General features: G+C 44.7%; 1 pseudogene; it reads right to left on the reverse strand.

Moving 5' to 3' along the window:
* Positions 1–5,451: 5,451 nt before the first annotated feature.
* On the reverse strand, positions 5,452–12,911 carry LOC119973813 (annotated as a pseudogene).
* Between the last annotated feature and the right edge of the window lie 1,588 nt (positions 12,912–14,499).

Genomic DNA, 14,499 nt, shown 5'->3' on the forward strand with positions numbered 1-14,499 from the left:
TATTTTCTTTGTTTCCCTTTGTTGCTTTATAGCTCTCCCAGTCCACTTAATTTCCACACTCTCTAAATTCTCATAGACAATAACATACTCTTCCCATAATTAGTTGACTGGAGTTGTATCCATTTCTGTGGACAGAATCTGACCGACAGAATATTATTTCTCTTTTGATTCATAAATAATCTCTAATGCTGATGAACACCAATCAGGGATTTGCCTTTTTAACTGAAGCCAAACACTGTGCACTGCAAGATTGAAATCTGGCACCGTACAAGGGGAGACACGGTGACACTGTGGTTAGCACTCTGCCTTGTAGCATCTGGCATGTACGCCAAACATGGCCCCATGAATAAGATTAAATACATTTAGCACATGCCAAATATTTCATGGCAAGTTCAAAAAAAAATGCTGACTCATTCTGGAACTGTCATCAACTTCAAGTGGCAAAATCAAAGGAAACATTTCCTGCAAGTGCAAAAGCTACATGAAGAAAGCAAAACCTCTCACATCCACTGGTGTCACAACCGAGACGGTCGACTGGGAGAGTGTGATTCCACTCACTGCTGTTGCGTACGTCGAAATCGCAGGGTGTGATGATTGAATCATTACAGAATTAAGATTAAACTCACAGGGAGCACATGGTCATTGTGCGCAATCAACATGCCCCTCACTTCGTTAGCCCTTCCTTTATGTGCGTATCACTTTGGTCATACTGGTAAGAGAAGAACGACGCAGGCAAGAATCCAGCCACCCTGCATGTGGGCAACAGTCAGGAAAATGTCTGAGACCCTTGATGGGCAGCCCACCACTGATCTAATTTTCTTGAATGAGCTCAATGTCATGGTTCCAACCATCCATTTTGGCAGTCATTTCTGCTGTTGATCGCCAAGTTTGTGCAAAAATAAAGACAACATTTGGGTCATCAACCTTATATTTACCTTTCATGATGTATCATCTTAGCCTGGTGGCTCAGATACACCTGAAAGATTTTTATTAAAAATTCATTTTTCCTGTCCCCTTGAGTATCTGACATGAAATCTCCAGAAGGCTCTGAGTAGTTTTCTTTCAAGGATGACGGGCATGAGATTATTAATCATTTTTCTTAATATTGAGACCACAGAGGAGTCCGAACAAGAGGCATAGGGAAACTGGTTATTTAGTATCAAAGTAACTATTTACACGATGTACACAGGTCCCAATCGAGACTTCTCTGTTCAGCTCCCACTCGGGCTGGGTTTTAGTTTATTTATTCTTTTGTTTTTGTAAATTTAGAGTACCAAATTCATTTTTTCCAATTAAGGGTCAATTTAGCGTGGCCAATCCACCTAGCCTGCATATCTTTGGGTTGTGGGGGTGAAACCCACGCAAACACGGGGAGAATGTGCAAACTCCACACGGACAGTTGACCCAGAGCCGTGATTGAACCTGGGACCTCTGCGCCGTGAGGCAGCAGTGCTAGCCACTGTGCCCCCGTGCTGCCCTGGGGGGGGGGGGGGGGGGGGGGGGGGGGGCGGGAGCTGGATTTTTATATAGTGTTCATTGCTCCATGAATGGGGCCCCACTCCTCAGCTGGGAAGCTCAGACTCAACGGGACACACGGGGAGATTAATTGGTCCAACCCCATAAGTCTCACATGGGTTATAACTCATAACTTCTTCCATCTGGCCCCGGAATCAACCTCGCTGTCTACTCTACACCACCCCGACAGAAACAAGAATAACAACAAGTTGCATTGATATAGCAGCTTTGACATGGTAACACATTCCCAGGTGTCTCACCGAAGTGTTATCTAACAATGGTTTGACACTGAACTAATAAATAGATACTAGGACAGGTAATCAAATGCTTTGGTCATGGGCGGATGTTTTAAGGATCATTTAGAGGTGGTGGGAGTGGTGGAAAGGTCAAGTGGGTTCATAGGGCCCAGGCACACCTTCCAATGACGCAATAATTAAAATGGGGTTGTACAAGTAGTCAGAACTGGGGAAGTACAGAGGTCGCGGAGGAATCGAGGAGGCTGCAGAGATAAAGAGGAACAAGGTCATGGAGAAATATGGAAACAAAGTTGAGCATTTTACAATCAAGGGGTCGTTGAACCAGGAAACAATGTAGGACTGCAAGCCTGAGGGTGATGTGATGGGAATGATCCTTATATTTCACAGTGGCCACAGTGAGGCCTGTCCAAAGCAATTTACAGTTTTTAGATACTCGTTGGAGATTCAAACCCAACTAACTTAGCAAGACTCCAGCATCCTCTGCGTTTTATTTAAAGCCACATTGCCTTGTTTGGATACATTAATTATCAGTCAATTAATAACCCTTAGCTCTCATTCAACGACAGCCTATTTTACTCACAGACGAGTTCCAACATGTAGTAATTTACATTTATCTGTGTTGAATCTCATCTGCTGTTGATCAGGTCAGGCACAAATATTGTTGTGCCCTGCCCCGTTATCTCCTCGGAGCCCATCTTGGAATTTGACCAACATTTTAGTCAGCTGTAAGTTTCCGACTTGAATGCGGAAACACCTGAGTATTTATGACGGCAAAAGATGTTGCATATCTGAAGAGCTAGTATAATAGATCGGGGGCAGGTACGGCACAGCTGGTTAGACAGGTGGTGCATGATGCAGAGCAAGGCCAGCAGCATGGGTTCAATTCCCGTACCGGCTGAGGTTATTCGTGAAGGTTCCGCCTTGTCCCTCGCCTGAGATGTGGCGGTCCTCAGGTTAAATCACCAGCAGTCAGCTCAGCTCTCCGCCGCTCAAAGGGGGAAGCAACCTGGGACTATGGCGACTTTGCCTTTTACAATTGGTGCTGATACTCAAAGGGTGATAACTTTAACTTTGGGTGACATCCAGCCAAACGGGAATGAAAATCGGGTGAGGTGTAATGAGCGGATAATTTGATCACTTAAAATTATCGCCTGAAGTTAAAATCAGCCCCTGTAGAACTTAGTAAATTCTATCAGCTGAATAATGTACTGGAGATTTCGGTTTGGTACATCATTTCCTGTACAAATCATGCGATGTCTAGTGTGAAATTGCATCCTTTCTTTCTGTAATGGGCTCCTTCAGCTCAGTGATGTTTCTTTACTACCGATCAGAGGTGACATGAAATATTTTGAATAAGTATATTAAATTAACCATCTCCCCGTATCAAACACCGGATCGGGGATGCATTAAAATGCTTTTTGAATAAGGAATATCCTGCTCAACTGTTAAGGTGCCTTTATTGGGTGTATTTGAATTACTTGAGCTCATTTCACAGGATTTGACACAAGGCTCTTATAAATTTAAAATAAATCAGACCAGCTAATAGAAACTGATATTGCAAATGCCGTCAAAAGCATTAATACACATTTCTGAATGCATTCTTTTACCTTCTGCTTCTGTGATTGTATTCATGGAATGAGCAGCTACGGGTCACATTCAAAAGTTGCACATGTGATGTATATATTGCATTAATAAATCAATTTAAAAATGTTGAATTATTTCAAGCTTCCCTCCATCCCATCACTGACTGATTTATAAGGCAAGATCCGTTTAGTTATTGAGGCAAGGCCCCATGGCTTTGTGGCCTGTTACTTTGTGTATATGTTGCATTGCTGTGCGCGTTGTGTTTTAAAGGTAAAACAAAGACCATTAGTTATTTACTCATTCACGGGGTGCCAATGACAGGGCCAGCGTTTGGTGCCCATGCTTAATTGCTCTTGAACCACCTTCAGTTTGTGTAATGTGTGTGAAGCCACGGTCTTGTGAGGAACGAAAGCTCAATATTTTGACCAAGCAACAATGAAGGAATGGTGTTTCCAAGTGAGGTCAGTGTGTGAGTAGGAAGTGAATACTGGTGTTCCCAAAAACCTCTGTAGCTCTTCACCCAGCAACGGAGGTTATGGGTTCGGGAGGTGCTGTTGAAGAAGACTTGCTTGGCAAGTTTCTGCCTTACCTTGGGTTGATGGTACACACTACAGACACTGGTGGTAGAAGCAAATATTTAAGGCGGTGGATAATCAAGTGGGCTGCTTTGTCCTGGGTGGTGCTAAGCTTCTTGAGTGCCCTTGCACTCATCCGGGCAAATAGACCTCTTGACCTATGCCGAACCAGTCAAGACTGTGCCCCCTGTATCTCCCAACCACCACTGCTCCCCAATCTGCAACCAGCAACTGGTGTGTGGTGCCCATGAATGGCACATGGAGTTCATTGGTACGGATTCTAATAGATAATTTACAGTGGGTGTGCCGTCAGCATCATTAGGTAGGTGAAGCCGGGATGGCAACCCTTTTTCTAAGGCCAGAACTCCAGCTCTGGCCAGGGAGAAAATCAGGTTGACACATGGTATGTTGCTCAAGAGGGTACCTAAATATTGCCCAATTATTACAATAGGTGTGATTTTTTTTACATTGACACTCCATAGTCTGTACAAAGAATTAAGAGTTATGGGGCTATCTGTAACACCCAGCTAGCATGAGCATTTCCAATATTCTTTTTTTATATATCATTCAATATCTTTCAAATTTTAACCAAAAGCTTCGTTAGCACAGTGCAATAAACCACAACTGGCCGGCCAGAAGAATTGAATACTTCATCTCGCATCCCTTTGACTCCACATTGTTTCAATGTTAAAAGATTTTGCTGTTTCTTGAGTTCACCTCTGGGTACTTTCAATAAATGAAATCATTTGAAGAACAAGCAGTGTTTTCATACTGTGACTGTTCGGATCATTTATTAGCCCGTAGCATCATTACTAATACCTGTGCCAGTTTTCCGATGGTGACTCCTGAATGAAATATTTGAGAGTGATAATGTCATTTGTTCCTGAGATCATTCTGTGGATTCACAGTTGTTCCTTTTCCACAGGTGAGCAAGGCTACGCTCCGAACATTGACTCATGATTCAAGTGCCAGATCCCAAATGACTGCACAACATCAATAGAACCAAGTTGAACAAGTGGCACAATTGGAAATAGAGTGAATGCTTCCATTGTTTCCATCTCCCTGAAGGGAAATCATGGTATTGTAGCTGAGATCTACCCCCCCCCCCCCCCTCCCCAACAAATCTCTACTGCCTGATACATTCCTTGAATAAGCCAGCTGTGGACTGCAACTGGTCAAAGTTTGGTGAGGGGGTAGGGGGGCGTTATAAAGCTGGATTAACAGCCTGGAACCAGGTAAAAGATATCATGTCGCTTATCTGCTTTTGGAGTCTTACCTGAAGCCAGTCGTCTCTCTCAGGAGACTGACTGAATTGACTTGAGTGTACAATTGGGCCCAATGTAAATAATCTTTGAAAGTAACGACTTGATGGTCCATAATTCATAATGTTCATATTCTATGTAAACTAACTATTATCCGAACGATGTTGATGGGCTTGACTATGGTCAATGTGAAAAGGAAAATAGAAAGCGACAACATGCCTCATGTCGACAATGCCACTTCCTTTTTTTTTTAGCGAAGTGTGACCTTTATTCCAATAAATTTTATTCCAACGTTTTACAAAAATAAGTTTAAAGGCCTTCCTCTGGGCTTTGTTGTTTACCTTTCAAACATTTCCTTTGTGCTCTCCAACAAGTCTTTACTTCTTTGTAGCTACACTCCTCACTTTGCTGACCTCTTTTCCCTTTTTAACTGGCAGCTGCTCATCGGAGTCATCTTCTGTCCTTCCATCTTCTTCTTCTTTGAAAGCCCGGCTCTCTTGGTGGTGGCAGGCCTTTTTGCTGGCTTGTGTGTGTGTGTGTGAGGGGGGGGGTTCCTCCTCCTCCTCTTCTTCCTCTTCCTCATCCCATGAGAAATCCTCCAAGACCAGGTTTTGACCAGTCACATACACAGGCCCAGATCCACTCTTCAATCTGAAAGTAACTGGAGGAGTCAGCTCAATGCCAGAGATGGTGGTCATTGGCAAGATGAAAGCTACAGTGCAGCAATAGGAACGGCTGCACCCTAATCCTCTGGTACTATTTCCACAATGTTCAGCTCATCCTTTGCACCAACTCCCAAACATATTGTCTTCAAAGCCAGCTGATGTTCCCAGATCTCATTGTCTGCAATTTGAAACTTCTGTGTGGTCTGACCCGCATTCAACTCACAGCTCTGCAATATGGCAACTGGCGTGCCCGATTTTCTGTTTTTGTTTGAAGTCATTCTTCAGCGTTCCAACTCCAGAGGTGAGCAGAGAGAGGAAAAAGCAGAATCAGCGACAATGCCACTTCCTTGTAGAGAGTGTCTATGTTTAGGTATATGCTTCCATTGTGAGAATTCTGAATGAATTTGTTTCCTGAAATCTGGAGCCCTACTGTCAATTGTATCCGAGGTCTGTTTGAGTTGAATATTAGTATGTTTGACCTACCAACATAATGAAGCGTAAGACAAATTTGAGCATCATTGTGATTGTTGATTTTTTTTCACATGCTTTATGGGACAGTTATGTTGTTTTAACAGAAGATTACTAAACAAGGGCATTTTCAGATTTTTCTTTTTTGCTTTGTTTCTTACGGGAGTTGTCATCGGGGAGTTTTGAAATGGCTGCTTAGAATCCTGTGCTTGATCCTCGTCGCCAATGTAAAGATCCAGTTAAAGAGTCCCAGCTGGGCAGGCCTCCACGCGTTCAACACGGGAACTTGTATTCTTCAGAGACCACAGGGAGATGACTCCGCGATTCCCCCATGATCCCCATGAAGGTTATCGCACTTAGCAAACCACTCGGATATCAAAGATCTAGGGCAAAGGGTCCCAGGTTTGATTCCCAGCTGGGTCACTGTCTGTGCGGAGTCTGTCTGTTATCCCTATGTCTGCGTGGGTTTCCTCCGGGTGCTCCGGTTTCCTCCCACAAATCCCGAAGATATGCTTGTTAGATCATTTAAATATTCTGAATTCTCCCTCTGTGTACCCAAACAGGAGCCGGAATGTGGCGACTAGGGAATTTTCACAGTAACTTAATTGCCATGTTAATGTAAGCCTATTTGTGACACTAATAAAGATTATTATTATAGTACCTGTCTCTTAACTGAGGAAATGAAGGAAATGGGAAATGTAGCCTCCGCCTTTGACATCAAATCTAGGGTTTCAAAATTCCCTTTGACGGACGGCAGGGTGGCACAGTGGTCAGCATTGCTGCCTCACAGCGCCAAGGTCCCAGGTTCGACCCGGCCCCAGGTCACTGCCCGTGTGGAGTTTGCACATTCTCCCTGTGTTTGCGTGGGTTTCACCCCCACAACCCAAAGGTGTGCAGGGTAGGTGGATTGGCCGCGTTAAATTGGCCCTTAATTGGAAAAAATGAATTAGGTACTCTACATTTATGAAAAAAAAGTTAAGTAAATAAATGTAATCAATCCAAAATGGATTGTGCATTCATTATGAAATATAAACTGATATTAACACTGCCAGGCCTCACTGGGAGATATGGGCAGTGGAAACGCTATATCATATATGTAAAGTGAAGACTGAACTGGTGGAGTGCAAGATATCGATCCATAATATTGTAGTGAGTCCTTTTGGGCATGCAGCAGCTGTTGGAGTATACATTCGTCACTATCAAAGTTACGAGGGTGCAATTGGTCCTCCCAGCAAAGCAGCTTCGTAACGCAAAGCAGCTGATTCCTTTTCGCCAATGGAAGATAGAAACTGACGAGGTGAAATATCAGCTGCAGCTCGGCTTGAGGCTGCTTTACACTGCTGAAGTGTCGCAGTTTCTCCCTCACACCATCTCCAGTGTTAACTGCAGAGCCTAAGCGATGTGAGAAATAGATGGCACAACTCTTGAGTTTGCACAGTCTGAAGGTTGTGGGAATACATCTGGGGAGGATAAAGAGCTCAATTGTAATTGCCACTCGAGGGGTCTCAGAATGGCTGGAGGGAGGAGGAGGAGGGGGGGATTAAAAATCTTAAACAGAGAATGTGTTCCCTCCCACCTATTGTTTATTCCACCATTGCGGTTTTGATGCTGGCATGTTTTGTGTCCCCTCTTAGTCAGGCAGGGCAATAGTATCATGTTTAAACCAGCTTTCCTCCGTGCAATTGTGAAGTTGCTGTGCAGGATTCCCGGGGCTCAGGGAAGCTGGAAGCAGAAGAGACTCGGGAATTGTCAGATCAAGGAGGTGAGCACCTTTTCCAGCTCTCCTTGTGGATGAAGAGGAACGGTAGCACTCCTTCCATCCACTGCACCCCCCTATCGTACACCCCCCACACCCCCACAACTGTCACCCTGGACCTTTCAGCAGCGGTGCCTTTGACTTTTCTGCAGTGTTCAATTGTTTGGTGTTTGATTATGCGCCTGTGATTCAAGCCTGTGGGTAGTTACAGAAAAGCAGAAACTAAGGATGGGGTGTTGCCATTTTTTGACTCAGTGTTAACTCCGGTGGGAAATGCGGGGTATGGCCTTGTCGGCTGCACTTTCACTTTGTTGACAACTTTGTAAAAAAAAAACATGATGTGGAGATGCTGGCGTTGGACTGGGTGAGCACAGTAAGAAGTCTTACTGAGGTGTCTCTTCAGTCACCTGAGGAAGGAGCAGTGCTCCGAAAGCTAGTGTTTGAAACAAACATGTTGGACTTTAACCTGGTGTTGTAAGACTTCTTAGTGCAAAACAAAAACAGGAGGTGGGTCCCAATGATGTCCTATTAGTGGGTGGGCTCAATGTAGGCTCCTGAAAGATCGAGGCGCTCTTCTGAAAGGACGCCCCAATGTAGAAAAATAATAATAATGGAATCCACCCCCTGCCAAGGACACAGCCTTGTGAACTATTCACTGCCACAGAACCCCCCCGCACTGCCCCAATGCATTACCAGGAGGCAGTGCCAAGTCCATGCCAAGGCTCTGCCTGGGCTTGACCCCTTCCCTCGCAGGGAAGGTGGGATTGAACCGGGGTATTGAACCGGATGAGCAGCCATGATCATAATGAATGGTGGAGCAGGCTGGAAGGGCCGAATGGCCTCCTCATGCCTCTATTTTCTATGTATGTTTCTATGTATGTTTAAAGCATTGAATAAAACTTCTGTTTAGACTTGGAAACTGGCAGGCATTATTTGCATACTGCCATGGTATAAACCACAACATTCCTCTTTATCAATTGTGGTTATTCTCTTCTCTCCCCTGCGATTGCTGACCTTAATCAAAACCCAGACTAAATCTTTCTCTCCCTTCCCCAACCGCTCCACTCCAATTGCTGGGGACATTATCATAGAATTTACAATGCTGAAGGAGGCCATTCATCCCATCACGTCTGCACGGGACCTTGGAAAGAGCGCCCTACCCAAGCCCACACCTCCATCCTATCCCTGTCACCCAACAACTCCACCCACACATCTTTGGACACTAAGCGCAATTTACCATGGCCAATCCACCGAACCTGCACATCTTTGGACTGTGGGAGGAAACTTGAGCACCCGGAGGAAACCCACGCAGACACTGGGGGAACGTGCATTCTCCAAGCCAGGAATCAAACCTGGGACCCTGGAGCTGTGAAGCAACTATGCGAACCACTGTGTTGCCGTGCTGCCCAAATGTCAACTGTCAAATCTTCAAGTGTCTCTGGCTCCTCCTCCTCCCGCCTGTTAGCTTGCCAATTTGGCTGCATTTCAGGAGGGAAACAGAAAAAGAAAATCATAATGAGACCCTGCTGTTGAAATCAGCAGAGCCTCCATGCTCTGGCTTTGTCAGATACACCCCCACACACCATGCTCCCCCGTTGCCCTCCCATTCTCCCATAAATATTGGAGCCAAAGAACTTCCCAATATTATTGCCCCCTTCTGGGAATGTATTAGCGATGAAAGCAAAGCAATTATCTTGATTTCACCACAGTTGAGGGTGCACGAAGGAGGGAGAGGATACAAGACTGTGAATCTGTAGGACACTCGCAACTGCTTTTCCCGATGCCCCCAGGTGACACTCAGCAGGAACGTCAGCCTGTGAACAGAGATATCTCTCCTCGGGAGTGGAGTCAGTGACCGAATTAAGTGCACATCTAATAGTAACAATGGCCTAGTGGTATTGCCACTGGACGAGTGACCCTAAGTCATGTTCTGGAGATCCGTGTTCGAATCCCGCTTAGCAAATGGTGAAATTTGAATTCAAAGAAACTCTGGAATTAAAGAAAAGTCTAAAAGTGACCATGAAACCATTGCCGATTATCGCAAAAACCCATCAAGTATACTCATGTCCTTTAGGGAAGGAAATCTGTCATTCTCACTGGTGTGGCCTACATGTGACTCCAGATCCACAGCAATGTGGTTGACTCTTAAATGCCCTCCAGGATGGGCAGTAGATGCTGACCCGGCCAGCGACACCCACATCCCATAAACGAATTTGGAAATAACATTTTGCAAGTCAGGCATTAACAGAAACTTGGGGGCAGGCTGGTCAATTAACAAATGGGATTTTAACCCAAATCGAAACCTACCCACTTGCAGAGTTAAGCTCAGGAATATCTTGGGAAGGAAAGAATTGAATGAAAAGAAAGAGAGAAATCATTCTGAAAAAGCAAGGTTGGGGGCAGCTACCCTGAAATGCTGAATGAAGAAACAGCACGTTTGGTTACTTTGGAGTATTTTTCCTAAAGCATGCATCAACAAAAATGTGGACTGTGCAGGTGAACTGTTAATAGTCTGCAGGCATGCCCTAACCTGTGAATACACTGCAGTTTCAAGTATCTCTTTAAAAGAGTTTCACCCTAAGAATAGGTAATATTATGGATGGAAGGACAGACTAGATGGCCTATATAGACCACTGGTGAATATTGGCAATTTAGCGCAACATGACCATATTCTAACATAATTGACTCTGTGCCCTGCAATGTTATTCTTGTAAATTAGTTTTGGTCCGGGACATAGCAGAAGATTGGAACATGCGCTGAGGTGAGATTTTGAGACCTTTAATTATGTTAGTCTCATAAAATTGTTTGCACAATACGCACAATTCAGTTTTAAAATGACTGTTGGTGTTACTAGATGCAATCTTCAAATTCTATATTTAAATGAGGAATGCACTAATGCTCCTGGTGATTAAAATTATACGGGGAATTTGCTTTTAGAAGTTCTGCCAACACTTTGATGCCTACTTCTATTAACCATTTGGGGAGTGCTGTGCAATCATATCTCTTCAGCACCAACAATATAATTAATTGAATGTTTTTTTTTCCCCTCAAAGTTTATCTGTGGATTAAGAAACGTTCTGAAGTTCTTGGCATATTTTTATTTGGTTTGGGTAATGTTTGCCATTAGATATTAGTCTGATCCATATCATGCCGATGGATTTCAGTATGAGTCTCCGACTCCTTCAGGAGATCCCACTTTAAGTGGATTAACCGTGTGTTGCACATGCCAATCATTCTGCTTTAACCTGGTGTGGTTAGTAGTCTTTAACAGAATCAGATCTAGGTTTTCCACTGGCTGCGAAGCTTAATGAAAAGTAAACATGAGTGAAGGGGTGTATAAGGGCTTGTCAGTGAGTGGGAACAGACAAAAAAGTCAGTTTCTAACACTGCTTTGTCTTGCTTCCTTTGTGCAGTGGGACAAAGAATGATGTGAGCAAACTGAGGCTTGTTGAAGGACTTGTTAGACTCTGTTAAAGGCCAGTCAGGGTACAATATCATTCAGTCTTGCCCAAGGTACAAGGGGTGAAACTCAGCTCCGGATCAAAACAGGGCTCAAGATTTGAATGCTATCTGCACAGCTATACATACCGTTGACAAATAACCAGCGATTGATTTAAGGCAAAGTGGAGGGTTGTGTGGGGGAGTGGAGGGTGGAAGGCTGGGTGCAGACCTATTCTCCTTAATCCACTTTGCGCTGGCAGCCTTGCTGTGAGCTAACTCCCACTGGCAGCTCACAGGCTGCATTTCCAGTTGACTAGTCAACCGTTCTTAATATGAAAAGGATGGACTGGTATGGGTGATAAAGCTTTTGATTGTGAAATAGGTAAAGCGGATTCACATGAATTGCATTAACTTTGAGCCAGAAAATGGGGGGGCTGTCATCAGAACACCGGTTTGGTGAGGACTGTCTGTTTGAGTTTGCTTCAATCAGATCACTTCAGCATCAGGCTGGGTTTGAGGAACTTTTGTACCTTCTAACCCTTCTTAAGGGAGGCACGGTAGCACAATAGTTAGCGCCGTTGCTTCACAGATCCAGGGTCCCAGGTTCGATTCCCAGCTTGGGTCACTCTCTGTGCGGAGTCTGCACATTCTCCCCGTGTATGCGTGGGTTTCCTCCGGGTGCTCCGGTTTCCACTCACAGTCCAAAGATATGTAGGTTAGTTGGATTGGCCATGATAAATTGCCCTTAGTTTAGATGGTGGTTACGGGGACAGGGTGGAGGTTTGGGCTTAAGTGGGGTGCTCTTCCCAAGGGCCAGTGCAGACTTGATGGGCCAAATGGCCTCCTTCTGCACTGTAAATTCTAAGATTCTAAACCACAGTGTGTATTTAACCTGTTTGTGATGGACAAATGACCACAAATGCTTAATACAGTGATATTTTATTACGCACACACACAAGTTAATATTAATCAATCACACATACATACAGGTTGAACTCTAAACTAATACACTAGAAAGACCTTAACTTACCTTCCAGGTGACTGGCAAGTACAGAGCAGATATGGCCTTATCTAGAATCCTTTAGTGTGGCAGTGCTGGATGTCTGTATCTGGTCGTCTGTGTCTTTGGCTCTGGTCCCTATGTGGATGGCGTGGATGGTCTTCCTCTTGGCTGGTGATGGGTTCACCATTGTTGTTGGCTGTCGAAAGCTGCAGTCGCGAGAGCGAGTGGTGGGCTGTGCAGCACCTTTCATCCCTTGGGAATTTTGCGTGCTTTTGGGCATTCCCAGGTGAATGTCTAATGGATCGATCAGGACTCGATCACCCTGATCGATCCTAACCAATTGAGGGCGGCCACCTTGATGGCTGGGCGGGTCCCGGTCAGCCATGGTCGTTAGTGTCCGAGGCACTTAGGCCTTCCCAAATAAGGAAAATAAGCACCACCAAGTCTGCCACTTGTTAGTTTCTACCTGGAGCCCATTGTCCCAGATGGCCTTTTCACGGCCTTTTTCCTGTGTCAGTTTCTGCACAAGTCTGAGCTGCAGCCTTTGTATATTTGCAGACTGCAGCCTGTCTGTGTTCAGGCTTTGGCTAAGTTTCCCATCGATCCCCGCGGGTGGCCATTTTAGGTGGCCACAGGACCAAGATAAGAGTTGGCTGATGGCGCCAAGGTTGTGAGCATCAAGGTGCTGACTTGCTGCACAACGGTTTGGGGCCAAGCTGGCTGAGACAGCCGTCATGCCTGTACAATGGTCTTTGTAAAATCTTCAGTGCTTTGTTCTGACTGAATTATCTACTCTACACCTGAAGAAGCAACAATGACATTTTATATCAGTTAGTCCATAAAATGAACATTTAAAAAAAATAAATTTAGCTTAGCCAATTATTATTTTTTCCAATTCAGGGGTAATTTAGCGTGGCCAATCCACCTACCCTGTACCACTTTGGGTTGTGGGGGTGAGACCCATGCAAACACGGGAAGAATGTGCAAACTCCACACGGACAGAAGAAACAGCAAAGTGACTACAGAAACGGTTAGAAGCCATCGACAGAGGATGGCCTGATTCCATTCAACATGTCCACGAACACGTGAAACCATTGTTGTGACTGGGACGCGTGTGCGGTTTCTCTAACCCCAGTACCCCACAGGCCGCATAATTAGTTTTAAACTTTGATTCACTCTCCAAAATTGCCAATTATTTATCTTTGCTCCTGTTAATCCAACGACGAAAGATACTTTAACCAGGCTTCTTTCAGTAAATTCATATTGATTGATTCATAATGAAACAAATCTTATTTTTTAATTAAATTGCAATAATTTGTTAAAACACAATTGTAAAATAAAGCAAATTGTAAAATAAAGCATAGCGTAGGTGGCAAGGTGCCCCCCTCACCAGTGAGTCTGTGAACACCTCCCGCAGGTGCGGGGCCAGTGGCATCGCAAATCGTTTGTAGAAGTCCGCCGGGAACCCGTCTGCGGTTTTAATGGTCAGGGTATTGGAGCATCGCCGGTCTACCTCCAGTATCGAGTTGACTGGCTGTTTCCTAGCCACCCTCACTTTCATATCCCTCCATGCTTTGTGAGCAATAAATTTGCCCCTGATCATAGCCTTCAGCGCCTCCTTGAATGTGGAGTGTGAGGCCTCCCCTTTCCAGTTATTAGTAATATATTCATCTATGGCCTGTGATATTTTCTTGCAGAAAGCCGTATCGGCCAGAAGGGCCGTGTCTAACCTGCATGTGGGAGCATTGGACATGGCCCATCTCCAACCTCATATCCATGTAATGTAGAGCGTGGTCGGAGATTACGATCACAGAATATTACGCCCTTACGATCGCAGAATATTACGGATGTCTATGTTGGGGATTTCCGCCATCGTCTTCTTTATAAACTTTGTGTCATCCCAGATACACATTCACCAGTACTACCGGTACCCCATCCAGGACACCGCTGACCATGACGTACCGTCCCTCTGC

This window comes from Scyliorhinus canicula, chromosome 11 (assembly GCF_902713615.1).
Source record: "Scyliorhinus canicula chromosome 11, sScyCan1.1, whole genome shotgun sequence".
Lineage (NCBI taxonomy): Eukaryota > Metazoa > Chordata > Chondrichthyes > Carcharhiniformes > Scyliorhinidae > Scyliorhinus > Scyliorhinus canicula.